Source organism: Magnolia sinica, chromosome 13, assembly GCF_029962835.1.
Source record: "Magnolia sinica isolate HGM2019 chromosome 13, MsV1, whole genome shotgun sequence".
In the NCBI taxonomy this organism is placed as follows: Eukaryota; Viridiplantae; Streptophyta; class Magnoliopsida; order Magnoliales; family Magnoliaceae; genus Magnolia; species Magnolia sinica.
This window is the reverse complement of record NC_080585.1, coordinates 48,841,000-48,867,709: the sequence shown is the minus strand read 5'-3', so window position 1 is coordinate 48,867,709 and position 26,710 is coordinate 48,841,000. Positions and strand designations below refer to the sequence as shown.

Below are 26,710 nucleotides of genomic sequence, written 5' to 3'. Positions count from 1 at the left end.
TACGCATGCCCTGCGTGAGTTATGCTTCCTAAAACAGTATAGTACAGTCATATTTTGTTTTTTGTTTTTTGGAAAGATAAAAACTACCAGGGATTGAACCCTTGATCACTCACAACACCACACTCCCTCTACCAGCTCATCTACTGAGCAGAAAACTATATTACAGCAAAATTTCCATCAGAAATCTTCAGATTGCACTGAATTCTGAGGCTTTGAAACATCTAGATTATCATCGTAAGTTGAATTATCATTACGGGTGCAAATCAATTGTTGACGACCTCGATAAGTGTCAGCTCATAGTCGCTTGGAGCCTGAAAGCTATGGAGATTCATCACTGTGGCAGCCACGTTGGCCAGCCCACCATCTGGCTTGTCCTTTCGGAATCTAACACCTGGGGCCAACCCAGGGCCTCCAATGGCGATGGGGACCTAAACAAGAACATAAATAAAAAGATCAACCCCAACTGTTTCTAAATAGAGATAGATAAACGGTTAAAAAGACAGATCAACGGTTTAAATTTTACAGAATATTCCATCTTTTACCACCCATGAAAGAAAAAGGAAAAAATAGATGTCTTTGAAATGGTATCTGGTGGTAAAATCATAAGAGGGTCAGTTGCATCCGATAGTCAATTATAACCTTTTTCGGAATAGAATCCCATGATAAACAATTTATATCTTTGTTACTATGCACTCTTATCTATGTAAACTTGGTGGGTTCATACCCAGAGAATCACCATATTTGCGGATGGTTCAAAGTGCTGGTTGGAGGACTTTTGCCCATTGAATGTCCTATGTTGGTTAGGCTCTTCTCCAACTGTCCATTCGTAAAGATCAAAAGTCGTCCAATTGGAAGCTAGGATAGTCAAACAGGTGTACCATTTGGGGCAAGGATAATCCAAAGTGGAAACCAGCAGGCGAATGGTCTAGATCCTTCCCCATTTCTGCTCACAGTTCCATTTAGTTCATTCCTATCTATTTCCTATCCATCCAGTCAGAAGAGGAGAATGGGAAAGGCCTAAATTTTCTGGAAAAATCTTGTTGAGAAAACAAACAGGGGAAATAATGCTTCCTCCCCTATAATTTCCTGGATATAAGGTTTCCCAGGAAAGAGGCCCTAAATATTTTTAGGGATGCATGCATCAGGAATCAAACTTTTAAACCCTCCATTTCCCACAGTAACAGATGTGTTAGTGTCCAAGATACGAGGTCCTTTTTCTTTGAAAGGGACCAGTGAAAGAGAGTTTGTTCACTTACGGGTTGGAGAGTATGAGAAGTGAGGATTTGAATGTTTCCATTTTTGTCCAGCAAAGGCTGCCCATTCTTATCCCTTTTCACCATGTCCTTGGCATTCCATAATCCGCAGTAATAACATAGATCCCACCTACTTGCTCGATCGCATCAAGGATCATCTGCAGGAGAGGCCATAAAAAGCATAGTAATTTGTGATCAGTTATAAGATTTATTTCATGATAAATTCAACAAACATTAACATTTGAAAAAATAAAAAATAAAAAAATCCGAGTCCCATATACTTGGCACATTCTGCATAACTAAACAATCCGGTCTGCCAACATTATAATGATGGGAAGGAGTTTAAAAGTATATTTTACAGGTCCAGCCCCCAATATATTTTAAGGTCCACTGGATCATCTTAAACATTGAAATTTCTCCCTTCCCAAAATTTATTTTATGCACTGGAGGGTTGAGGAAACAGTCCACCATCTAGCCATCTATCAATCACAACCTTGCAAGGTCCATTTCGACATACTTTTCAACCTATTCAGTATTAACATGGGTGTTGAAGATCCTTTAGCCATGTTAGTAAATTGGTGGTCATCAGGTCTTTTCAAATAAATTGGAAGAAGAGTCTTGTGGAGTTTGCTCCCTTTGGGTGAAATGTGGAGCTTGTGGAAAAAGAGGAATGTCAGGATTCACCCAGATCAGTGAACTCCATCCAGAATAGGATCTAACTCCTACTGGTGAATTGGCCTATGTTATCAAAGTTTGCTAGATAGTGCGGATAGGGGTGGCAAGTGGCAAGTAGACGGATGGGTCTCAGCTCAATATGGGTTAGGCTTGGACCTGTAAAACAGGCCTGTGAGTCAGTTATGGGCCTAATTTTGAGCATAGAAAGGTTGGCCTCGTGCCCAGGTCTTGCAAATTTTATTTTATTTTTCTAAAGGCCCGACTGGAGTGCAAGAACAGGCATGTTTATGATGTGAATTGGCAGGGTTGGACCTGAAATCAAAGGCCAATTACTAAACGATCCATGCTTGGGCCTGACATTCTGCCGTGATTAATAATTGGGTTGGGCTTGGGCTGACACTAACCTGGACCAAACCTGACCCATTGCTAGCCCCCGAGGCAAACTCTAGAAGAGATTGAAGTTGAAAATTTGAGGTGGGTATTGATCATCCACAAAAATCTACTTCATGGATCCCCCCATGTACAGGATTGTGGAAGTTTAATTTGGATGGAAATCCTTTAAATAATCCTGGAGAATCCACTTGGAGTTCACATAACGATGAAGAAGAAGTTAATCCATGGTCAGTAATGCAAATGAAGTGGAAACACAGGTTATATTGATCATGTTGAAATTGTTCACAGGTTCGTTCTCTAAGCCCTTAAAGATGGAAGGGGACTCGAGGAGTGCACTTCTTGGGCATCAAGAAACAAGTATCCATGGAACTTCTAATTTACGGTTAAAGAAAAAAAAATAAAAATCACGAGCATCCTAGTAGGGCTTCTTTTAATCTCATGGCTACAAAAGCCAATGAATTGTTGCTACTCTTGCTAGGAATGAGCTAGCTTAACAGGGCTGTCAATAGGCTGGCCTGGCCGTGGGGCACGGCCTGCTTAGCCCGAGGCTGGACGCAAGCATAAAATTTAAGCCTGGCCCATCCCAGCCCATTTAAGTTTCAAGGGCATTTTTTGTCAATATCATACATGATTGGGCATTCCTAATGAACAGCCTAGAACTTTGCACAAAAGAGGGTGGCTAGGCTTGGCCTTGAGCCAAGCTCGGACCCCGGGCCATGCATAATCATCACAGTTTGGGCTACAGTCTATTTGTTTTGGCCCATCATGTGCCTGGGCTTTACTTTGCAGGCTGGTATTGGACAGACCTTGTCCCGGCCCGAACCGGTAATCTTCTTATTGCCTCTCCTTCTCTATCGACTTTATGAATCCTTTGGATTCATCTTATGCTTAAGGAATAAATTTATGATATTTGACAAAATTCCCGAGTTTTTCATCAGCTAAGCCAACTTGAACTTGGAACATGAATATAATTTCCAAAACTATTTCAAAATTTGAAAATTGATATGAAGTGATTCAACTTAAGGAGCTATGCGAGAAATCCAAAATGCTGTCCTCACAACTTCAAGAATGGCCTATTATATGCAAGTCAAGATAAAAGATAAAACCTTCACAGCCCCATCAGCAGCCGTGCAAGCCACAACTGTTGCCTCGATGTCGCCCGTATGTCCAACCATGTCACTATTGGGAAAGTTGACATGTACCTACAAAATATAGAAGCAAATAAGTCAATTAGACCAGAACACATTGTGATGGATACATATGACAGTTATAATGACACAATACTACAGCACCCATTGTCCTTGGAAACGGAAAGTGGAACTAAACATTATTTCAGTGTAGAAATACAGAGGAAGATTTTATACAAGATGTTTTTCTACAGGTATAAGCCCTCAATGTTGAAAAACTCCTTGTCTACCATTGAGCTACAAGCTCGGACCGATTTTTCACTAGATGTTTAAAAAGAGGAATGACTATTTGGTGAAAGCATTAATTGTGAAACTACATTCAGTTTCCATATAACAGCTCTACTCGAGTATAAATTTTAGAATATGGACTTCTAAAAACAGTGTTCTTCCAAATTTGAATGTTTTCAATTTGAATAAATAATTATTTTTTAATGTCTATATCATATTTTTCTTATTTCACTATTTTCACATCTTTTCTACCCCGAATAACGAACAACTTCGAAAATATTCTGCGAAATTAGCCTATCAATATTTGAACATTCTTTCAGTAAAAAAAAAAAAAAAAAAACATGTCGACATCCAGCATAGCTAACAGGGGAAAACCATAATCTACCTTTTTGCACTTCCTTGGGAGTAAATACATATGTGCGCATGCACGCGCACACATACAAACATATGCAACATTCGCATTGCAAATGTAACACATGCAACTTGACTCAAAACTTCAAGAAAATAAAGGAATTACCATAAAAATCTCTTTTTTTAAAAGCTATGGAAAAATCATTGGCATCTAGATTATCGATAAAGAGTAATTGTCCATTTAATAAAGATTTATAATTAGCTCAAATAAAAACCCAACTAATCTGCAAAACAGCTACTCCCTAGTATATCAACTTGCCGAACGCACAAAACAAAAGAATTATCATTACATTTAAATGCATATACAAGCAATTAGTAATTTTGATACAAACAAGCAAATTATAAAGGTCATATTCTTTGTTGAAAGACTTCTCCTACTTCTAGCCAAAACTCTGGATACATACAATTGAAATGAATAAATTTAATAAATAATAATAAGCTTTGGGCCAAGTCATTAACTGATTACTTTAATTATTTCAAGATTGAATCTCCGAAATCAAAGAAAAGAAATAAAAAATGATAACTTCAGATCATTTTCTTCTATATAGAGCCACATTGTTCCTGGTTTATCAAGTGGTATCTGTAATAGCGTATGATCCTTCTTCAAAGGATAAGGTACGCTTTTGGCACCTAGCATTGCAATGCTCAATTAAAGGTGCATCATAAAGGCGCCTTTTACGATTCTAAAAAAAGAGCTAAAATCCTAAAGGAATGATAAACAACAACAGATGGTAGGGAGGTAAAGATTGATAGAAAATTATGGCTACAGTTTTCATTGGCTAGGACATGGGGAGAGGAAAGCCCCGCACAACTCATTAAACTGTGATGTCTCATCACTCTACACATGGCATACATGTAAGGCAATTTGGTCCGTCCAAATTGTGGCCCCCATCATCAATAGAGCACAGCCTGAAATTCTAGGTGACCTGCACTTATGCCACATGGTTGGTGGATGAACACACTTGGAAGGTGGTGGAGAGCGAACATTCTGCTATTGTCTGAGAAAGTTGTATAGAATATGTAGAAGTGAGGGTCAGCCAATTTGCAAAGTTAAGAGTCGTGAGGCTAGAGGTTTGCTAGCCCCACATGCACCAGCACACATACACTCTCTACGTGTTGATATATGTGCCAACTTGGCGTGTATATCGCATCTACATCCATCAATATTAGGGGGGATAAAATGTAGATCACGTTACCAAAAACCATGATGGTCAACTATCAGGTAAGGCGCACATCAAAGAAAATGGGTGGTCCAAAAAAACTAGCGACTTTTTTAGATCATCCATTGTTTTCACTAATGCGTGGCCATCATGGTTCTGAAATCGGGTGCATCGTAACTATTGTTGCAGAAATCTGGACGTCCTCCTTAGACCACTGGATGCCTACAAGAGGATAGAGATGGAGACCTTGGCTGCAGCACCCTCCGATGCCAAAGTCAGACAGGCAAGCTAAGTCTAGCAGAACGTAGGGTTTTGTGGGTGTGATTTGTGCATAGGGTTGTGTATACCTTCCCCCCCCCCCCCCCCCCACACACACACACACGCACGCACACAATTCAATGCCTCTGAAGGTGTGGGAGATGATGTGCATCCGCATCATTAGCTATACAAATGACATGCATCCAGATCTGACCCACATGGTGGAAACATCAAATGGGCTTTTGGGGGGCATGTAGCATTCCTTATGGTAGCCGACATATCCATAAGGTGCACCTCTCCATGATTATGGGAAAATCAGGCCAACCCAATCATCAGGTAGGCCATACTGTGAAAGAAATGCACAATAGTTCAAAACCCTGGAAATTCAAGTTGTGGCCCTCTAATGATTGGATTGCCATGATTTTGGGGGCATCCAATCATCATGGTGGGGTGCACTTGTTGGATGGGTTGGATGCCATACACACATCACATGGGCCCCAACACTTGGTTTGGAGGCTTTGAAGGCCATTGTGTTGTTTCAATGTTGTGGCCTGCCATATGATAGGATTAGGCTGATTTTTGCTCTACACACACTCACATACCATGGGCCCCACCAAAAGCCCATTTTCGGCACAACAATAATGTGTATATGTGTGTCCCCAAAGCCTTGTTGGCATGAACCTTTTGAATGTATGGTCCGGATGTCACTGCAATGTGTATAGAAAACAACATGAAGGAACATGATCAGAGGCATTGGATCAGTGCCGTATGTGTTTGTGTGAGTATCTTTCTATACATGTCAGTGCGCCAGATTTTCAAGGCCACCATGAGTCCATCTCAGGTGACCCATGTATCTCTATTTTAAATAGGTTCCGTCCATCAAAAAGCCCATGAAGTTTATATACCTGGTGAAACTTGCCACTGAGTATCGCATCCCTTGCCTTCTCAGCAATTTCCAAGGCCTTCATCTTTGGTTGGACATTGAATGCAATTCCACTATCACTTGGAATTTCAATGTATTCCTCCATCTCTGGGTTGAAGTATCCAGACCGATTCCCATTCCAGAAGAATGTGACATGACCGAACTTGATGGTCTCACTGTCAAATGAAAATTGAAATACGTTGGACTTTGGAGATGAAAGGCTACATTCAGTACATGAATACAAGGGATCACATAGTACTTGACAAAAACTGTTTGGCTAGAGGAATTATAGGGTCATGCACATACAGAAATGTACAATTTGCTGACCCTGATGATTTTGTACATGCAGGCCCATGGTTCAGTGATCCAGACCATCAACATGATGGACCCAAGGATGGGGGACGCCCTGGAAATCCCCCAGATCAGATAATTGTAACCCTTGGATATTTGGCCTTTTTCCACTGGACGTGAACCAGCACTGCAATTTTCTTTTCCCTTTTGACCGTCTATTTGGAGGCCCCAGATCAAAGCCTTGATTACCACAACAAGGAGAGTTTCAGGACATCATCCAGGTAGGGTCCATCAGATAAAATTTTGGATCTTGAGCCACCTGTATTAATTTTGCATGTCAGCAAACTATTAATTTTGCTGATCGCAGGACTAAGATTTCTCATTTGATTAAGATCATACAAAAAAACCTCAAAACATTGAAAATGCATCTCATCTGCTGCCACCTTACCTGCATGCAAAAGTACGGATTCCATTATGCACTAAATATTCACCAGACATCCTCTCTATCTCTGGAGGAGAAACAAGATAGTGGCTTGGAAGCTTCAACTCGCCATCATACTGCGGCATTCCTGCACAGCGGAGTTTTGGAAACTGGACACGGTTGAATTTGTCAAAATCTTCATACTCTAGTGCTTTGGCAATCATGACCATACGGTCTGCTTGGAAGTTGAACGTCATGACAGCATTGCCATCCACTATCGGCCCAGCTGCCTTGCTGCTCTCATCAACGATAACAAATGGAGGCAAGTACTGGTCGCTGACCTTGAGATCCTCTCTGAGCTTTTTGACGGCTTCGAGCGCACTTCAAAACTTGTATGGAGCTTCACCAAGAACATGGGCATCCCATCCACGTTTCACAACGCCCCAATCATTCTGCCAAAGAAAGAGAGGACTAACTACTTAAATTACATTCTTTGGAATAGTTATGCCCCTAGATGCATTTTCCCCGCATCTTGCAGGAGACTGACCTTGGACCACTTCGGAAAATTTCATAAATTTGGATGGAATATTTGAGGAACCCATATTTTATATCCAGGTATAAAACAATGCTTTTTCTTTTTTCTTTTTTCTTTTTTTTTACCAGTAGGTATTATACACTTGACCAAAACCAAAGAGTATTTTTGGCTTGGCCCAGCAATTTTGCAGGCGATGCTCACCTTTCAGTGATCCAAAATGATCATCCGGCGGGCGACATATGGATGTGGAGGATGTGACAAAAACCTCCTTGACCACTCCATCTTAAGTGTCTAATTGGTGGCCAAGATATTGATGGTTAAGCTAAATAGTCAAAAAAAAAAAAAGGTCTGTACTCAACAAAGCCATTTGGGGCCTCATATGACTTGGACTTTCCAATGTGAGAGATCTTTGGCCTAAGCCATTCATGACGGGCACACCAGATAAACCATCTGGATTATAGACAAATTGGGCTGAACTGTGCAGATGCTGTCAGAACCAAAGACAATTTAATTTGGTTGAGCATTATATATTCTTATGCTAGATGCATGAGATGAACAGCAGAGTTGATTGACAGTGTTGGAAAATCACACCAACATTTTGAAGAATAATCTCACACTCAAAATTCAGATATAATCTCACTATCAATAACTTCTGTAATCTTTCTGTCTTTCTTCTTTCTTCTTCTTCTTCTTCTGTTTTATTTATTTATTTATTTATTTTATTATTTTTCTGGTTATCTTCTATAATCCCAAGAAACAGAAAATTCTAGTAGTTCTTAAATCAATGACAAAAAAGTTGCTGATATTCACCACCACCACTCCTAACATTGGGAATGTTCCAAAATAGCCCAACTCCTAACTAAACCAAATAACCATGGTTAACTAGCTAGCTACGTAACCAAGCATAACCTAAGAAGTAAAAGATCAAAATAAATAAATACAGAATGATGCATACCCAGTCGAGCAGTTCATTGGATTGGACTGTACATCCTGATTTGGTGGACAGTACAATCAGACCACATGATCATGGGTCCATTCAAAGATTGCACATGTATGGGGTCTACAAATTGATCTGACCACTTATGGGGTCCTCCAGTATGATCTGATCACCTGTGGCGCCCAACAATCTGACCAGATCACCTGTGGAGCCCAACAACCTGATTGGACCACATGCATATCTGTATGGACAGATTAGGGCCCATTCACAAGTCCCATTGAGGAATATTTCTGGGTTGCATCATATTCCTCTTTTCTAATTAACTTCAATGTTCAAAAACTCATTTATTATAATTCAGTCAAGTCAGCTCAATTTCTTGCTTTTTGAGTAACAGGTACAAATTGCAATCTTCTTCAAAATCAGCAGGTTTTTCCAGTAACTAAGGTGGGTTGAAAATCGTGTCTGAGTTTTCAAACATTTCAAAAATTGATGGCACAATAACCTTATACGGCATTCTTTAACCAACAAAAATTTCACAGAATTTAAACAATTAACCATATTCCAAAATCATTACACTCGACAAATACCTGATGACGATCCATAGTAACATACATCCTGATGAGGACATCGTGCGCATGCCGCCTACACGCGCGCGCACGCCACCCCCCCCCAACGCACATACGTACACAGAAGGAGGGCCCCACCATCGATCTGGTTCGATGACGACGTCCAGGGAGGGCCTCCTAGCTAGAAGATGAAGTTTTGGTTCAAAAGGATGGGCTCGATAGTCAAGAAAAGCCCATCATGGGACCTCATGATCGTGGCCCACTCGTTGGATTGATATCATATTTTAGGTTTTGCTTATTGTTATTATTTAGAACATCGTGAACGTTTTGGATTTCTTTATTTGGTTTTTATTTTATTTTACTTCACCGCCAAGTAAGAGGTTGTGAACATGGTGCGGGTTTTGCGGTATAGGATTTTCCGTATAAATAGGCACCCCTTGTAGTTCTTTTCATTCATTCAAGTTTAATAAAAATTTCTGCTTTATTTTTCTGCTCTCTTCATGAGTTGTGGGAGAATTCAAAAGTGGGTGCAAAGCCCTCCCTTCTTCGAATGGCTAACTACCGTGGTGCGAAGCCACATCTATCCTCATCTGCCCCTACCCTCTTCCATCCATATCTCTCATCTTCTATCATCATTATTGCTTTGAATTTTTCAGCTTTTTACAATTATTCATCCCCCTACAGCCAATTTCCAAAATCTGGACCTGTAGGAAGGCTGAAACTTCGGCGGAGCACTACGCCTCGACCTTACGTCGAATCGTCGTACTTGGAGGGATTGGAGGTCTCCCCTAGCCGACCAAGGCCTGGGTGTCACTTTGGGAAGGCGGGCTTCCATCACACGTGCGGCCAGCCCACCCGCGCACTTGCGTCAGCCCTGGGTCACCATCTGCGCGCAGGAGCTTTCTCCGGGTCAGGTTTTCCTTTTGTTTTCCTCTTTTCATTCCTATTTCCTAAACCCTAGCCTTAGTTTGCATTATCCCTAATTTATTTGCCCCTTTTTTTCACCCTAGGGTTCCTTGAATTGAAATTAGGGAATCCCTCGGATTAGGGACTGATTTTTATGCATGTGTGGTTGATTTCTATTTCCCTTTGACATCGTTTGGTTTGTAATTTTTATTGGTCCAGTCCTAGCCTGTGTCAGCCTAGACCCGCATAGAATCCCATTTTTAATTGAATGATTTGGATTGTCATGTGGGATGTGGAATTTGTGTAACTGTTTCTGAATTGGTACGATTCAAACCTGAATTCTTGCATCTCATACTTAAATTTCATGTCCTGCATCAAATTTGGTATCAGAGCCTAGGGTTCTTGTAGGGGAATTCACCACACATTTAGGGTTTAGTTTGTTTGAGTCCTTCATGCATCCAGTCCATTATATATAGCTGCTAGAAAACCGTAGTCCCTGATATATATAGCTAAATTTTCGTAACGGTGTGTAGTCTCCTTCATATAGAGTCTCGTAGGGTCATTTAGTTTTTAAACGCATATAGTTGTCGTAGCAGGTCCTTAGGTTGAGCAAGTCAGTGTATGCCCACACGTACGGGTCGTGGTTTTGGTTTGCACCCCACACTAAACATGGAGCAATTGCAAGAAACAGTGGCCAAGTTAGCCCAGCAGGTTGAGTCCTTGAATAAGCACTTGGAATAACGCATAGATAAACGCCTTAAAGAAATAGAGGCCTCCTTTAGGGCAAACCCCACTACTGGGGAGGATGCCCAATCTCAGGCAGTTGGTCAAGAGGTTAGACCAAGGAATGAAGGCGGCCAAGGAGCTACCCATGGGCGCGTACCTATGCACCCACCCCGTGAGGGACATCATGATCAATATGACCCAGATGCACAACTCCTTAAGGGAGTTAGGGCAGATGCCCCTACATTTGATGACCACTTGGACCCTAAAGCCTTTCTAGATTGGCTGGTAGATATGGACCACTATTTTAAGTGGTATGATATGTCGGATGCTCGACGAGTCCGATTCGCCAAAATGAAGCTTGTGGATCAAGCAAAGAGGTTTTGGACAACGGTTGACTGAAAGAAAGAAAGAGCGAGGGAACTCTCAATAGTTCATTGGGTAGAGATTAAAGAAATGCTTAAAGAAAAGTACCTCCCTTTCTCTTATTGCTTATGATTGATTGAGGAGTGGCAGTCTCTTCGACAGGGTTCCATGAGTGTTGCGGACTATATCGAGAAGTTTGAAGAATACTCGACCCGCTGTGAGGTTGATGAGGACCCAGTACTAACCCTTACTCGTTTCAAAATGGGCCTCCGTCCTGACATCAGGAGAGAATTGCTCGCCAAAGAGATAGACACTATTGAACAATTGTACCAAGTAGTGTTAGATGTCGAGCAATACCCTAAAGCATCTGTGGCAAAACGGTTTGACTTTCACGAATCCGGTGCTAAGGCCAACCCCTCTAGGGCTAGACCTAACACGGGATTCCAAAACAAACATTCCCCTAATGTTTAACCCAGACCCAAGGATGATAAGGGTAAAGAGATTGTCGGGTCTAGTTCGCGTGGAAGCGGGGCCACTATGTGTTTTAGGTGTCAGGGGTTTAGTCATTTTGCTCACCAGTGTGGCACGAGAGAGGGCACCAAAGTACTCCTTATTGATGGGCAAGTAGAAGTAGTGCCCCCAGAGAGTGATGGTGAGGAGGAGGAATATGAGCTAGTCGAAACCCCTAGTGATGAGGAAGAGGGAACACAAGAGTGCAACCCTCACAATTGTGCGTTGCGCTTTAGCTCAAGCCAAGAGCACCGATGACTGGCACCACAACACGATCTTCTACACTTATGCAAAATGTGGGGAAAAGAGCTATAAGATAATCATGGATAGTAATAGTCGTGCCAACGTGGCATCACCTAGCACCGTGAGTCGTTTGGGTTTGAAGTAAGAAGCCCATCCTCAACCCTACAGAGTCTCTTGGGTTGATGAAACATCCATTCCAGTCTCGCACCATTGTCTTGTCCCTATTCAGTTTGGATCATATGAAGACAATTTGGTGTGATGTTGTTCTTATGGATGTGGGCCATATCATTTTGGGTAGGCCGTGGCTCTATGACAGGGACATCAACATATTTGTTCGTTCAAATGTATGTACGTTCTGGTTTGAGAGCAAGAAAGTCAAGCTAAATCCTTTGCCACCCAAGAATATGACTAGAAAAAGAGTCCATCACACAGAGTGGTGCGAGCGGTCCAAAAGAAGTGGAGTCGAAGTCCAAGTCCAAACTGCTCCATATTTTGAATGCCAAAGACTTTGAGCGAGAAACGGAGGCGGACTCGACCATATACGCCCTTGTGGCTAGGGAGAGTGTACCAGTGACTAGCGTAGAGTTACCCACTGAGGCCATTCAGGTAGTACATGAGTTTCGTGATGTCTTTCCTGATGATCTACCGAATGAGCTTCCCCCTGTGAGGGATATACAGCATGTCATTGATTTAATCCCTGGGGCGACTCTACCAAACCTCCCGCATTACAGAATAAACCCAAAGGAGCACGCTTAGTTGAAGAGGCAGATTGATGAACTTCTAGAGAAGGGTTTTATTCGAGAGAGCATGAGTCCGTGTGTCGTGCTCGCCCTTCTTACACCTAAGAAGGATGGTACATGGAGGATGTGTGTTGATAGTAGGGTCATCAACAAAATCATAGTCAAGTATCGGTTTCCCATACCGCATCTTGATGACATGCTAGATATGATGGCCAATGCTACCATCTTCTCAAAAATTGACCTCAAAAGTGGGTATCACCAAATTCGTATACGCCCAGGTGATGAGTGGAAGACGGCCTTCAAGACGAAGGATAGACTATATAAGTGGCTAGTTATGCCTTTTGGGTTAACTAATGCCCCAAGCACTTTTATGCGTGTGATGACCCAAGTGTTGAGACCCTTCATGGGGAAGTTCCTAGTCGTATACTTTGATGATATCTTGATTTATAGCATGACCAAGGAGCAACACCTTAAACATTTGAGGCAGGTTTGTGGGATCCTTAGGGCCAAAAAGTTGTACGCCAACCTAAAGAAGTGCGCGTTGTGATCTTCTTAGATTTTATTGTGTCAGCTAAGGGCGTATCGGCAGATCCCGAGAAGGTCAAGGCCATTATTAATTGGCCTAAACCCTGCAATATTCAAGAGGTGTGCAGTTTTCATGGCTTAGCCACCTTTTATAGGCGGTTCATTCGAGGCTTCAGTTCCATTGTGGCTCCCATCACGGATTACATAAAAAAGGGAGAGTTTCAATGGACAAAGGCCGCCTCGAAGACCTTCAAGGAGATAAAGGTCAAGATGACCAAAGCTCCAGTCACGCGACTTCCAGATTTTTCAAAAGCTTTTGAAGTCGCATGTGACGCGTCAGGAGTCAACATAGGAGTACTTAGTCAGGAAGGGCACCTTATCACCTTTTTTAGTGAGAAACCGAATGAGGCAAAACAAAGATATTCCACCTATGACAAGGAATTCTATGCGATAGTACAATCACCACGCCATTGGCGTCAATACCTATTACCACAAGAATTCGTCTTGTTCTCAGATCATGAAGCCTTGAGATACTTGAACTCTCAGGAGAAATTAAGCCTCAGACATGCCAAGTGGGTTCAATTCCTTCAAGAGTACACTTTCGTGCTTAAGCACAAGGCCGGTGTTGAGAATAAGCCTGCCGACGCGTTGAGTTGTCGAGTCGCATTACTCAACTCCATGAGCGTTGAAGTTACAGGCCTTGAGCACGTCAAAGAAGAGTATTCTATGTCCAGATTTTGGAGTTGTGTACGAGTCGTTGTTAGAGAGTCTGTCAAGAGCTAACAGCAAATATTTGATTTTGGACGGATATTTGTTTAGAGTGACCGCTTGTGCATACCACGCACCTCCCTCCGCGATTTTCTTATATGGGAATTACATTCAGGAGGGGTCGCAGGTCATTTTGGTCGTAACAAGACCATTGTCCTAGTGGATGATAGATTTTATTGGCCAAGCCTCAAGCGAGACGTGGCCAAAATTATATGGCAATGTCGTACTTGTCAACTGGCAAAGCAAAGGAAACAGAATACAGGATTATACACACCTTTACCAGTCTCATTCATCCCTTGGCAGGACATCAGTATGGACTTCATGCTTAGACTTCCCAAGACTATTCGGAAACACGATTCCATATTTGTTGTCATGGACCGTTTCTCTAAAATGGCCCACTTCATTCCTTGTTCTAAAACCTCCGATGCATCTCATGTTGCCAAGTTGTTCTTTAGTGAGGTCGTTAAACTGCATGGGTTACCAAAAACCATAATGTCTGACCGTGACGTGCGCTATATGAGTTACTTTTGGAAGACACTATGGCACATGATGAATACTAGGCTCCAATTTTCTTCTGCCTACCACCCTCAGATCGATGGCCAGACTAAGGTGGTTAATAGGAGCCCAGGGAGTTTACTTTGATGTTTAGTGGGAGAGCATACCAGGAGATGGGACACCGTACTACCCAAAACCGAGTTTGCATACAATAGTTCTGTCAATAGGTCCACAGGCAAGGTGTGCCAAAATGGTTACGTAGCAGCCGTATCGGCCGATACGTAACAGTAACGGTAAGGGCCGATACGCATTTCGGGGTCGTATCGGGCGTTATCATTTTTGCCGATACGGGCCCGTTACAGGTGTAACGGCAGTTACTGACCCGTAACGGATAGCCCGTAACGGTAAAAAAACGGTAACTTTTTTTTCCATTTTAAGCTCTATTTTTGCTGTTTTTTTGAAACTTCTTACTTCCAAACTGTTTCTCACTCCTTCTACTACTAATTTCGACTAACCTTGGCTAGGTATTTGAGAAAAAAACACATTATATTACGGATTTTGTTGAATCAAAGCTCGGTGGGCCATTTTTCATAAATTCGTCAAAAATAGGTATTTATACGCTTTTTAATATGTTTTGTTGTTTTAATCATGCCATATGATGTGTTAATCATAGTAAAACATGTTAATGTGCATTTTACAGATTTGGGGTGCCATTTAATATTTTTTTAATATTTTTTCTATTTACGCATGAATTTTGACCCTTTTTTTTTAATTCGAAAAATCAATTTTTAATAGTTGTTTTGCTGTTTTAATCATGCCATATGATGTGTTAATCATAGTAGAATATGTTACTGTGCATTTTACATATTTGGGGTGCCATTTAATATTTTTTTTTATTTTTTTTCTATTTACGCATGAATTTTGACCCTCTTTTTTTTAATTCGAAAAATCAATTTTTAATGGTTGTTTTGTTGTTTTAATCATACCATATGATGTGTTAATCATAGTAGAACATGTTAATGTGCATTTTACAGATTTGGAGTGTCATTTTATATTTTTTATATTTTTTTCTATTTACGCATGAATTTTGGCCTTTTTTTTAAATTCGAAAAATCAATTTTTAATGGTTGTATTGCTGTTTTAATCATGCCATATGATGTGTTAATCATAGTAGAACATGTTAATGTGCATTTTACAGATTTAGGGTGCCATTTTATATTTTTTTTTTATTTTTTTCTATTTACGCATGAATTTTGGCCTTTTTTAAAAAAAAATTCGAAAAATCAATTTTTAACGGTTGCATTGCTGTTTTAATCATGTTATATGATGTGTTAATCATAGTAGAACATGTTAATGTGCATTTTACAAATTTGGGGTGCCATTTTATATTTTTTTTATATTTTTTTCTATTTACGCATGAATTTTGGCCATTTTTTTTAAAATTCGAAAAATCAATTTTTAATGGTTGTTTTGCTGTTTTAATCATGTCATATGATGTGTTAATCATAGTAGAACATGTTATGTGCATTTTACAGATTTGAGGTGCCATTTTATAATTTTTTTATATTTTTTTTCTATTTACGCATTAATTATAGCCCTTTTTTTAAAAATTCAAAAAATAATTTTTTGATGATTGTTTTGTTGTTTTAATCATGTCATGTGATGTGTTAATCATAGTAGAACATGTTAATGTGTATTTTACAGATTTGGGGTGCCATTTTATATTTTTTTTATATTTTTCTCTATTTACGCATTAATTTTGGCTATTTTTTTAAAAATTCAAAAAATCATTTTTTAATGAATAGTTTGTTGATTTAATCATAGAATTTGATGTGTTAATTATAGTATAATATGTTAATGTGCATTTTACAGATATATGGTGTCATTTTATAATTTTTTTCTATTTTCGAATTAGTAACTGTTTGTTTTTATTTGCTTATATTGGATAGGTTTTGCCTTAGAGCTTCTTAGGGCTTAGTTAGAACATAAAATCATCTTTATTAACATGGGTCATACACTCATACTCATATCTAATTATCTAGTATCTACCTAAACCTAAAGAAATGTCTGTGTCTGGTCAACAGCAAGTAAGTGAGGATATTGGATGGCAACATTGTGAGAGGGTTGGTGGTACTAGGCACCAAATGAAGTGCAAGTATTGTGATAGAATAGTAACTGGTGGAATTACCCGTCTCAAACAACATTTGGCACATCGAAAGGGTCAAGTTGCGCCATATAGTAGAGTACCGAAAGAGATGATGCTTTTAATGCAAGCTAGTCTGGATGAGTCGATGGGTAAACGTGCTGTTGTACAAAAGAAGAAAGATGATATTTTGGATGCAGCTCGACAGGAGGTTTTTGGTCCTGAATATATGGGCATTCGTGATGAAAATATTATTGATTTTGACGAAGATTCAGATCGAGAATTTACTATAGCTAGGAGAGAGAGCTTGCGTCTAGCTCGTGAAGAGGAAGAACGTCGCCGCATGTTTGGCACGCATGGGTTAGTGCGTGATACGGGGGGGGGGGGGTTTGGTGAGTTACGACATATGTTTGGGAGCCGACGACAAACATCTTCACGTGATGCCCCATATACGTTTGGATGAAGAAGTAAATGAGCCTAGGAGACCCTCTATTGATCCAATCCTGTTTAGGAAAGAATCAACTAAACAAAAGAAAATAAAACAAATGTGGAGTAGAACTTCCGTTGAGAAATTAGGTAGAGCAGCAGCAAAGTTATTTATACATGCCAACATAACTCCTAACGCAGCCAATTCTCCATGTTGACAGGTGGTAATTGATGCAGCAGCAGAAGCAGGTAAAGGAATAAAAGCTCTCACGACTAAGGAGATTAGGGGGAAATGAAAGGATGCAGAGTATGCGGATGTGAAAGCATACGTGGCTACCTTTAAACCTGTATGGCAAGCCAGAGGATGCACGATCATGTGTGATGGTTGGACTGGCCCAACTAGACGCAGCATGATCAACTTCATGTGTACTGCCACTTAAGAACTATATACCACAAGTCAATTGATGCTTCAAAGGCAACAAAAAATTCTACTTATATTAATGGACTAATGGATAAAATTGTGGACGAGATTGGAGAGGAGAATATAGTGCAGATTGTGACAGATAATGAAGCAACATATAAGCTTGCAGGACATATGTTGATGGATAAGAGAAAACATCTTTTTTTGTCACCATGTGCTGCCCATTGTATTGATCTTATATTGGAAGATATTGAGAAGAAGAAGAATGTTAAGGAAATGGTCGAAAGGGCAAGGGAAGTGACGACGTTATTTACAACCATAATCAAGTTGTCGCAATAATGAGAAAGTTCACAAAAGGACGAGTTGTTGAGGCCTGCGGCGACTAGATTCGCAACAAACTTTATAGCATTAGAGAGTTTATTCCAGCATAGGGGAGAGTTGAGTGAGATGTTCGCTTCCCAAGAATGGCTCAACACAAAACATAGGAAGAAGATATCAAGGACACCAGTCGAAGTTGTGAACACCATACGGGACAACAAATATTGGAAGAAGGTCAAGGCAATCCTAAAGGTGATGGAGCTACTAATGAGGGTACTCCGTCTTGTTGAAACCAATGAAGCACCTAGCATGGGCTTCCTATATGATGTCATGGATAAGGCAAAGTTTGCAATTCAACGTGATTGTAGAAGTTGAGAGACTTATTGGAAGATGATCTACAGGAGATGGACAAAACAACTCCATCATGATCTTCATGCAGCAGGTTACTACCTAAATCCTAGGTATAAATATGCCCAATCATTTGTTGCGGATGATGAAGTTCGTGTCGGGCTAAAAAATGTGATAAAGAGATTAGAACCTGACTTAGATCTGCAAATAAAGGCATTGAATGAATTAGATACATTTGGAAATCGCTTTGGTAGCTTTGGAGATGCTCTTGCACAGCATACAGTATCTAGGTTACAACCGGCCGAATGATGGATTAATTTCGGAGAGAGTACGAAGGCTCTCCAAAAAATTGCAGTAAAAGTTTTGAGCCAGACAACATCTTCCTCTAGCTACGAAAGGAATTGGAGTTGTTTTGCGCTCATTCATTCAAAGAATAGGAATAGATTGCAGATTAGAACATTAGATAGACTTGTCTTCATGCACTACAATATAAAACTAAGAATGCGATGACATCATAGGAGCATTACAGCTACTGATGACGGAGACTACTGTCCAATAAACTTGGATAATATTTATGATGAGGGTAACCCACTTCTACCTTGGTTGGAAACAAGGGAAAAGCAAATTGAAGCGGATAGTAAAGAATTGGAAATTGATGACCAGAAATACGCATAGCGCAACAAGAGAGTCGTGCAGATGTGTTGGACCCAGTAAGAGGGGCAGCGTTTATGCCACGTACGGATATGGCTCAAGATCAACAAAAGAGTACGACCAGTGGTAGCGTGACCGTGTCGGATGATGACGATGACCCCCCTGCCCCTGGTGTTGGCACCTCTGGTGTTGCTCAGCGCCCTATACGGCGGTCTACAAATCACGATGTCGATGAACATCGACGAGGTGGTACACAAGGTCTGACTTATGAGTGTACCGAGTCACGATACAGCCAGCAGGAACTGGGTACATCTAGTGGTGCACCGGGTCCGGGAGGTCCGGAGCATCAGCAGGCTCATGGTCTTGGTTATTATGATGGATATTCTTATGGTCATTAGATTATGATGGTTATACTGAGCCTGTTCCATCACATTCATGTTGGAGTAGCCCTCCCGATCAATATCCATATGATTATAGATATCTAGATCCAAATCCAAGTTACTCATCATAGTAGACGCACTCTCAATCTCAAGATTCTCAACAGCCTGAATATGGGCACCAGTATGGCTATTCGACGGGCACTCGTGGATATCCTTACTCAGGGTCAGAGTCGTTGCCTAGTCAGGATCAGTCATCCTCTAGTTTCGTTGATCTAGTATTTTCTTCTGGCACTGGATATTATGGATATGCAGCACCGACACCTATTGGACAGCCTCAGCCTGATGGTGACGATGATGATGATGTGGAGGTCGAGCAACCACAAAAAAGCAAATTTTCATTTTGGTGGTGACTTGTGATTGTGAGTATATATTTGTATTAAGGTAAGTATTTGCAGCAAACAGCTCACAGTAATATTATTGCAAGAAGCCATGCAGTCATGCACACACTCGACATTGTCGAACTTATATTTAAAATAGCTCCCCTGACAACCAATCAAGTAATCCTTAATCAAGTTGCGGGGGAGTATATCAGACACTACTAATTTTTTTTTTAATATTCTTGACTTGAGGATGACAGGTTATAGACAGGAATCACAGTCACGTGCACAGGTATGTTCGAGAAATTCCTCAAAAATAATTGAAACACCTAATGTAAGATATTTTCATATTATATTCATTCTAATATATCTATCATTGATAGTAGATAATTAGAAAATTAAATATATGAATTTTATAGTCAAATTCAGGTTATCTGGTTCATAAATTCATCAGACAGTCCGATGCAACTTCTCACCAAAGAGTGGACCGTTACACCACCATAAACATGTTCTAATTTATAAATGAATGCATATTTGAAATGCTTAGAATATTCCGGATTTAATCCATATTTTTTCATATTTTTTTGCAAAAAATAATAATAATAATAATTTGCGCCGTTACACCCCCGTATCGCCGTTACGCCCCGTATCCGTATCGGTTTTGGAGGTCACCGTTACGCCAACCGATACCGATACGGGATACCTTGTCCACAGGTCTAAGTCCTTTTGAAGTCGTTACTGGTTACAAGCCTAGGAAGCCCATTGATCTTATCCCCATGTCATTGTCCCATAGGCCATCAGAGTCTGCAGAGTCTTTTGCGCATCACATACATTCATTGCATCAAGAAATCAAGCAAAAGATCACTACTAGTAATGAACATTATAAATTTTCTGCAGACCAACATAGACATTTCAAAGAGTTCAATATTAGGGACTTTGTGATGGTCCGCATCAGGCCCGAGCGGTACCTCCAGGGGTCGTTCGTAAGTTACACGTGTGTAACGCTGGGCCCTTCAAAATTTTAAAGTGAAAGGGTCTCAATGCGTATGAGGTAGATCTTCCACCTTCCATGGGAATTAGTTTCACATTCAATGTAGAAGATCTAGTTGCTTTTCAGGGATCTACTGATAGTTTGTTCAGCCCTTCGCCCACCCATCCTGATTCCCCAGATTTACCCCTTGATTCATGGCCTCTTCCCGACCTTTCATCCCAGCCTCTGCCTCTCATACCTAGCATTCACACACCCAGAGAGGAAATAGAGGATATCCTGGACCATGAGATAGTTTCCACGTCAGATGGCGGGTTTCAAAAGTACATAGTTAAATGGAAATCACACCTAGCTTCAGACAGCACATAGCTCACTGAGGAGGAGCTTCAAAGACTTGATCCTAACATCTTGGAGCAGTTCAGGAGTTTTAATCCGCCAGTGGCGAAATCTTCGCAGCCGGGGAGAGTTGATGAGGACATCGTGCGCACGCCGCCTACACACACACGCACGCCACCCCCCCTATGCACGTACGTACGCAGAAGAAGGACCCTACCATCGATCTGTTTTGATGACAACGTCCAGGGAGGGCCTCCTAGCTAGAAGACGAAGTTTTGATTCAAAAGGGTGGGCCCGATAGTCAAGAAAAACCCATCATGAGACCTCATGATCGTGGCCCACTCGTCGGATTGATGTTATATTTTAGGTTTTGTTTATTGTTATTATTTAGAACATCGTGAACGCTTTGGATTTCTTTGTTTGGTTTTTATTTTAGTTTATTTCACCGCCAAGTAATAGGTTGCGCACATGGTGCGAGTTTTGGGGTATGGGATTTTCTGTATAAATAGGCACCCCTTGTAGTTCTTTTCATTCATTCAAGTTTAATAAAAATTCCTGCTTTATTTTTCTGCTCTTTTTGTGAGTTGTGGAAGAATTCAAAAGTGGATGCGAAGCCCTCCCTTCTTCGAAGGGCTAACTACCGTGGTGCGAAACCACATCTATTCCCATCTGCCCCTACCCTCTTCCATCCATATCTCTCATCTTCTATCATCATTATTGCTTTGAATTTTCTAGCTTTTTGCAGTTATTCATCCCCCTACAGCCAATTTTCAAAATCTAAACCTGTAGGAGGGCGGAAACTTCGGCGGAGCACTACGCCTCGACCTTATGTTGGATCGTTGTACTTGGAGGGATTGGAAGTCTCCCCTAGCCGACCAAGGCCTAGGTGTCACTTTGGGAAAGCGGGCTTCCATCACACGTGCAGCCAGCCCACCCGCGCACGTGCGTCAGCCTCGGGTCACCATCTATTCGCAGGAGCTTTCTCCGGATCAGGTTTTCCTCTGGTTTTCCTCTTTTCATTCCTATTTCTTAAACCCTAGCCTTAGTTTGCATTAGCCCTAATTTATTTGCCCCATTTTTTTCACCCTAGGGTTCCGCGAATTGAAATTGGGGAATCCCTTGGATTAGGGATTGATTTTTATGCATGTGTGGTTGATTTCTATTTCCCTTTGATATCGTTTGGTTTATAATTTTTATTAGTCCAGTCCTAGCCTATGTCGGCCTGGACCCGCATGATTCCCCTTTTTAATTGAATGATTTGGATTGTCATGTGGGATATGGAATTTGTGTAACTGTTTCTGAATTGGTATGATCTAAGCCTGAATTCTTGCATCTCATACTTAAATTTCATGTCCTGCATCACATCCGACCCCCAGTAGATGCAATCTAAGCATCGACACCTTTCTCCCGAACTTGGAAAGGTCATTCTCAAGTGTTTCTACAAAGCCTACACTTGAACGATCCATAACATCCTGGCTGTCAGTGAGTACATGCACACGGATCCTTTTGGCGCCATGCTCGCTAGCTCCTTTTAGCAGCGACTGCATGGAAAACAAAGAAGAATTACAAACATAACCATTAGGAATGATAGTTATATAAGAAACTGAAACACATTAAATGCCTCATCAATGAAGGATACCTGCAACTGATCAAGCCGGGAATGGACACCACCGTCGCTCAATAACTGGATGAGATGCAAAGTCCCGCTATCAAAACATTCCTTGATATACTTGAAACCTTCTCCTTCGTAGATTTTGCCAGAGGCAAGAGCAAGGTCCACCAGCTTAGCACTGGGTTTTGAAACGAATAAAAATCATTGGGTTCATCCGACTAGATGAACCAAGCAACTTAGCTATCCTTAAGCATACAATTACAATTGGAGGAGCTTTGTTAAGCCCACATGCATATCCAATACAGCTCATGTACATGCCACCCATGTGCCAGCATGGGACGTAGGTGTGAGATCCAATCCGTCCATCAGAAGGGCACCAGTATATTGATGCCCTAGCCCAAAAATCATGTTGGTCAGGTGGGCTACAGCTTGTGAAACAAATGTACAGCTGTGAAAAACTTGGCTAAAGTTTTCTAACCGGTCCAAATGTTCCCAATATTGGGGCCCGCATGCTGAGTGGAACCGATTCATTTTTGTAAACCAACCTAATGGACGGATCTGATCTCGGACCTGCGTGCCATGCTAGCACATGCGTGGTGCGTACATGAGCTGTATTCCACACACACATGGGCTTAGCAAAGCTCCAATTAGAGACCCTTTTATGATTACACTTAAAGACCTTATTTATGACAACCGCAAACATAAATAAATGGATACAGGGACCACCAAAGGTTCTTAGTGACCGTTGTGCAAACCATAAGCATAAAGAAAAGGGTAACAGGGAACACCAAAGGCACTCATGAGGGTGTTTTATGTTTAGGACTCTTGGTCAAGTTACTCAAATACAGGAACCACCAAAGCAGAGCTATATGCATATGCTGAAAGTTGTGCTGGAAGTCACACTGCACAAACTCACAAATACCCCATTCATAAATAGGTTTTGTACAGACTGTGGGGCCTGCCATTTCTGCTGTCCAAGCAAAGCCTTGTCGGCACAATGGTAGAGGCTTAGCTTGGCTCAAAATACAAACACTAGTGGTCATCACTCACTAATTGGCCAATAAACATGGAAATACGGGGACCCTGAAGGCTGAGGGACTGAGAAGAATCTTGGCAAAGGCACAATGAAGGGTTGTAAAATAGATAACCATTCTAATTGCAGCTAAACCTTACTACATGTTCTCGGCAACAATCGCCAGAGACTGGTTGAAGGCAGTGAATGCAACCCCTTATATGGGCATGGATGCCTGGTGGTTGTCCTTGTACAGTCCTGGAAACCCAATAAACGTGTGCCACATAGTCACCTACTCTGCCATCTCCGTTAACGGAACACTGATTTAGTAGTGAGTTGCATCGCATTAATGACCGCTAAGTGCCTTTAATAAGCATACTGTCAAATCCCACGCTGTTGGCGGCTGACTAGAGTCTAGATTGGTGCTAAGTACAGATGCTTCGACCTGATCAAAAGGCAGGACACCCCACTAGCAACAAACCAGCTTGGCTGCCGGGATGCTGCAAAGTGGAATCTGCGTTCAAACCTTGCAGGAATTAGCTCCAAGGATTCTTGGTTGACAAACTCCGAGGTCTGGTCCCACATGTTTCCTTCTTGAGAGGAATGCCCTCGGGCGTTGACTTACTATTAGCCTTCTTGGCCAATGAGCCTTTGGAGGGTTCGGGGGTGATCTAGGACTCGAACCCCCTTGGGTGAAGGCCTGCCTAGCCCTAGATCTGAGACATTCTGAGCTTCAAACAACAATTATTACTATTTCTTTTATTCTGTTTTAAGGTTTTTTTAACCCCATTATCAAAGGTGACAAATAGTTTTAGCATTGACAAATTAACATCAATAAACACTTTGAAGATACCATTAAAAGAAAAGAGGAATGCTCACTTACAACTGCAACCCAAAGTTCTCTCCTCTTAGTTCATGATTCCAATGTTGCTCTTGAAATTTTCATGTTGTCAAGGGCATATGTGTAGTAAAAGTAGGTTGTAGATCAGCTGTAGGCCATCATTCCACAAAAGGAAAGAGACTGTCAAATAGAAAATTTTACCCTTGTGCATAAATCCTGCCAGCACCTAGTGCATTGTGACCAACTTCACTGTTACCCATGTCATCGTCAGTTGGAAGTCCTGCTGTACCATGAGCCCTCACCAACCTCCATTTTTCAGGTGCACCCTTTAGAGAAAACAGATGGATATGTCAGTGATTTACCATTAAAGTGGGAAGTTATGACCACCAACATTCAAAAACTTGGATCCAACATAGAAATCAGCCTTCAATTTCCAAAGTTTGACCACTCTGAACCAATAGAAAAAATGACCAATTTTATATGCGTGTGGGTCGATGTAGTTAAGCTCAATGGAGCACTTGAACAGTCCAATCAACCGATCCAAACTGTCCATTCGGCCCAACATAAATTTCTTGGGCTACCGTGAGAAAATCACTCTGATTATATGATTCAATCCATCCAAAAGTTGACCATCTCTTTTAGCATTTGCAAGCCATGGATGGGATGGTTAGCATTATTTGATTGAAGTGATCCTTTAGAAACATAAGTCATTGATGATGAACTCCAACATATAAGTAGCTCGAATTATTGATTGGGCCTATTTTTATTTAAGCTATCTTGACCGTCTGTTTTATAAGGCTATTATTTGGATGGTTTGATCAGTGTGACTATTGCACACTGCACCATGAAATGTCTGATGGACCTAATGTACATCTTGGATCAGTTGATTAGACTGTTCAAGTGTCCCAAAGAACGTGACTACAGGGTAAGTTACCATGAAGTCAACTGCATCTGATACACATACCAGCATCATCATCTAAGCTCAACTAATTGGGCCGGCTTATGAATGACACATGCACACAAACATATGAAAAGTGAAATCCCGAAACTGGGGCCGGGCCAGGCAGACACACAAGCATCTAATGAGTAATGGAAAGTCAGTGACAGAGACATCTAAATGATTTCTAGCAACTGATCTCTTACATCAAATTGCTTAGTTAACCAGACAATATAATTTGTGCACACAGCATCATAACCATAGAAAGGACGTTGTAGAACAGAAGCCAGGCAACATAGAATGGAAACAAATAAATCCAATGATGAGTTCAACTACATTGAAAGAAAATTTAGAAGCCCAACAAATTTCATCTGTGACTGTGATAGTTAATTTTTTGCTAAATCATCTCCTAATCCCCAAATATAACTGGATCCATGTTCTCAAATTTTCAGACAATCAGAACCATGAACACTACATTTCAACCAAAATGGTACCACGAAAAGAAAGGATGATGGACCCCAGATGACAGTCTTCAGCTTCGAAGAACAATGTCCTTGTCATTTCTCAGTCAATGTAAAAAAAAAAAAATGTAAATTAAAAATATAACGAACCACTTGCATTGAAAACAGAACGTACCATTACAAATCCACAGACACGCATACATCAATATATGCATGTGTGACAACAAATCCACAGACATGCATGCATCAATATATGCATGTGTGACTCACATACATACAAGTAAGAAAAACATAGTTGGAAACTGATTGCAAGAACAAGAAAAAACTATCTGAATATCTGGATTCCACAAAGTAAGAACATAAACAAATCCAAGGATACACATGAAAATCACATCCAACCATCAAACAACAGGTCCAAAACCCCATGAAAAAAAAAACGAAGAAAAACCAAGATGGCATAGAAGAAACAAAATCCAGCCAAAGGAATCTTGCAGCTCTGCACTCTCGTGGTTAGGGTGTAAATTTTATAAATATTGAGGTCATGGGTCGTTGCATGCAATAAGGGTAAAAGTTAGTTTTCTTTTCAACAACAATATGGTTAGAAATCAACATCCTTGAGAAAGATGATTGGATGACTATTTCAACAAAAAGCATATAACTGGAGGCAACTAAGATTAGGGAAAATAGAAATAATAACAATAATAAGAAATCTACACAACATCAGAGCATAAAGCATAGGAAAACAGAAAAAAGAAAGAAAGAAAAACGATCTGAATTTTTTAACCTTTTTAAGAGAGTCCATCGTCGGAGTCTCAGCAACATAGATGCAATTGTACCTATCGGGATTTGCTTCGCCCCACCCATCTAAGACAACAACAGCTATTGTCTTACCCTTTGGAAGCTTAGGGTGGTCCGCCAATTTCCATGAGAATCCAGAGCTATCCAT

At 40.9% G+C, this 26,710-nt stretch overlaps 1 pseudogene; it reads right to left on the bottom strand.

The window, feature by feature from the left end:
* Positions 1-226: 226 nt before the first annotated feature.
* LOC131224274 (2,3-bisphosphoglycerate-independent phosphoglycerate mutase-like) lies at positions 227-26,710 on the bottom strand (annotated as a pseudogene).